Source organism: Saimiri boliviensis, chromosome 3, assembly GCF_048565385.1.
Source record: "Saimiri boliviensis isolate mSaiBol1 chromosome 3, mSaiBol1.pri, whole genome shotgun sequence".
Classification (NCBI taxonomy): Eukaryota; Metazoa; Chordata; class Mammalia; order Primates; family Cebidae; genus Saimiri; species Saimiri boliviensis.
In genome coordinates, this window is record NC_133451.1 from 6,140,233 (window position 1) to 6,143,951 (window position 3,719).

The following is a 3,719-nucleotide window of genomic DNA, read 5'->3' on the forward strand; positions in this document are numbered from 1 at the left end:
GCCTGTAATCCCAGCACTTTGGGAGGCCGAGGCGGGCGGATCACCTGAGGTCAGGAGTTCAAGGCCAGCCTGGCCAACGTGTTGAAACCCCATCTCTACTAAAAATACAAAAATTAGCCGGGAGTGGTGGCAGGCGCCTATAATTCCAGTTACTTGGGAGGCTGAGGCGGGAGAAGCTCTTGAACCCGGGAGGCGGAGACTGCAGTGAGTTGCACTGCACTCCAGCCCGGACTCCAGGAGCAAACACTGTCTCAAAAGAAAAAGAAAAAGAGAGAGAGAAGAGAGAGAGAGAGAGAGAGAGAGAGAGAGAGAGAGAGAGAGAGAGAGATCCCTTAGAGTACATAGATACCTGAGAGTCCCAGCCGTTTCCACCCCTAGCTTCTCAAGCCTTCCTAGCAGGGGGCCAGGTATGTGAGTGGAAAATCCTTCCAGATGAGTCCAGGTACCACCTGACTGCAGCTCCATGGCAGACCTGAGCCTGCAATGCTCTGCTAAGCCACTCCCAAATTTCTTACCCACAGAACAAGGGAGAAATAAATGCTGGTGGTTTTAGCCACTGTTATCAACTGATTTTCTACATAGCAAAAGATAACCGGCTGGGCCTGGTGGCTCACGCCTGTAATCCCAGCACTTTTGGAGGCCGAGGCAGGTGGATCACCTGAGGTTGAGAGTTCAAGACCAGCCTGACCAACATGGAGAAACCCTGCCTCTACCAAAAATACAAAATTAGCCCGGCGTGGTGGCGCATGCCTGTAATCCCTGCTACTCGGGAGGCTGAGGCAGGAGAATCGTTTGAACCCAGGAGGCGGAGGTTGCAGTGAGCTGAGATCGCGCCATTGCATTCCAGCCTGGGCAACAAGAGCAAAACTCCATCTCAAAAAATAAAAAATAAAATAATAACCGGAAAAGGTATCTGTATCTGGGTATGGGGTGCTGCCGAAGGCTGCTGAAGAGACAAAGCAACCTGCTGGCCTTGAGAAGGCTCCGTGGAGACCCAAAGAACAGTGAGGCATCTGCAGGTGCTCCCACCCACCAGGCTGCTGCGACAGAATGTCACAGCTGGGGCGGGGTAGGGGGGCTTGAAACAAAGGCTGCTCATAGCGCTGGAGGCTGGCAGGTTCAATGTTTGGGAGGCACGGCCCTTTTGCTGCGTTTTCTCATGGCAGTGGGGCGAGGGAGCTCTCTGGGGTCCCTTTAATAAGGGCACTAATCCCATGCATGAGGGCTCCACCCTCATCCCCTTACCACCCCCAAGAGCCCCCTCCTAACTTCATCACATTGGGGATAGGATTGCAACATGGATTTTGAGGGGACACAGTCAATAACAGGAGGAAAGGAGTCTCGCAATGCGGAAGAGAGAGCAGGTACCTATGAACTGGATTCCAGGCACTGCTGAAGGGTTGCCTGACCTCTGGTTGCTTAGAGTAAAATGCAAGCCGAGCTCTTAACTCTGAAGGATCCGGGGCTTGCGGGTTTGTAATCACCACTGTTTCTCCCTCCCAGCCTCTCAGGATGGCAAAGAATGCTAACGTTAGGAAATTGTTTCTGGACAGAGATGAGCCCTTCTAGGGTGCTGTCAGGAAAACATGGTTTAAAAATGCCACCAAAGGCATGACCACAGAGCCCTGTCTTCACCTTGGCTGGCTGCTTCTTCACTTTCAGTGTATTGAAATGTGCACACTGCGAGACAAGATTTTCTCATCCCCTCATCCAGTCCCGTTTTCCCCTTTGGTGGAAGCGGGCGAGTTTGTTACTACATTGTGGGGGAACTGACGCTTCCAAAGGTTTGGGGCCTGAGGTGACGAGTGGGGCCGGGACCTGAAGGAAGAGTGAGGTGCAGAAGAGCCAAGGAGCCAACACAGTGACAAACCGGGGTGGGCAACGGAGAGAGGGACTCAGAATGCCCTCTGGGGTGACTCACAGAAGACCAGATTTGCAGCATCCCTGACCGTGAAGGTTGCACAGAGTGAGGCCGCCCTCTGGGAGTCGGCTGCTCCTACCCACCCACGCAGAACCCTCTGGGTCACCAGCAGCTGCTCCCGGCAGGGGTAACAGCCCGGGATTGTGGGGTTGAGTTGCAATTAGGTGGCTGGGACTTCTGAACTGTGATAAAAGCACCGCGCAGTGTGGGAAGGAGGCCAGGGAGGAGTCGGCGCTCTCAGCCGGTGAGCGCGAGTGTGCGGGTGTGTGAGCATGAGTGGTGTGTGAGCACGTGTATGTGTATGCATGTATGTGTATGAATGAGCATGAGTGCACGTGTGTGAGCACGTGTGAGTGGTGTGGGTGGGTATTTGGGAACATGAGTGTGTAGGTGTAAGCGTGTATGAGTGTGAGCGCGTGAATGTGTGAGCAAGTGCGAGTATATGTATGTGTGGAAGTGAGCATGTGTATATGAGCCTGTATGAGTGTGAGCGTGAGTGCACGTGTGTAAACGTGAGTCTGTGTGAGCGTGTGTGTATGTGTGTGAATGTGTGAGCAGCTGTGAACATGTGAACGTGCATGAGTGAGCATAGAAGTGTGAACGAATGCATGTGTGAGCATGCGTATTTGTGTGAGCGTTTGAGAACGTGTGTCAGCATGTATGTGTGAACATGTGCGTGCACATGAGTGCATATGCATTCGTGAGCATGTGAGCAGGTGCATGAGTGTGAGCGTGTGAGTGCATGAGCATGCACGTGTGAGCATGAAAGCGTGAGCATGAGTGATGAGTGTAGACGCGAGTGCATGTGAGCATGTGTGTGAGCATGTGTATGAGCGTGTGAGCATGTGTAGGTGTATGAGTGCGTGTGAGCACGTGTGTGTGTGAGCATGAGCGAGCGTGTGTAAGTGTGAGCAGGAGTGAGTGGGTGTGTGAGCATGTGTGAGCGTGTAGGTGTGCAGGTATGAGTGCGTGTGAGCACGAGTGTGAGCGTGTGAGCGTGTGTGTGTGTGTGTGTGTGTGTGTGTGTGTGTGGTGGGCATGATGAGCATGCACCGCTGGGGTAGGGAGCCGGAGGCTGGGAGGCGCTGCAGGCCGAGGCGCTCTCCTCGGAAGCGGTTCCGTCGCGTCCCAGGCGGCGCGGGAAGCTCTCGGTGCGCCGCCGCCGTGGCTCCTAAACCCGCATGACCCACAAAGAATTTTAAAGAAAAGTAGCATCGGCCCTGGAGAAGGGCAGGGGGAGGCCCGCAGAGGCTTGGCGCGGAGACCTGGGAGCCAGGAGGCGGCAGAACTCCCCGAGCCCCGGCTTTACCAGGTCAGGGCCCCTGTCCCGAGGCGCGCGCCCTCAGGAGGCGACAGGGCGCGACCCCTGCTATGGCTTCAGGGCCCCACCCGGCTCTGGGCGAGCGCAGCACGCAGGACCCGGAACCCAGGGTCCCGGGCGCACCCGCCTCGCGGCCCGGTGCCCGCCTCCCCTCCCGCAGGTCGGCGCCCCCTCGCTCCAGGCCCGGGGTCCGCCAGGAGGGAGCCCAGGCCGGCTCAGGAAGGCGCGGGGCTGGGAACAAACAGCGCCATGAGGGCCGGTGCCCAGCGACCGGGGCGACCGTCCCACGCGCGGCTGCTTTCCGAGACCCCCGCCCCGCCCGGGCGCCCACACCCACCCCTTCCGAGTCTGAGCCGCCGCGGTCCCAGCCAGCACGGGGATGGAAAGAGGCAGGGGTTAAAGAGCCAAGATCCGGGGTTCTCTCTCCATCAAGGGGCTGCACTTTCGAATAAATGAGGACCTCAGAGCTCAGGGCCT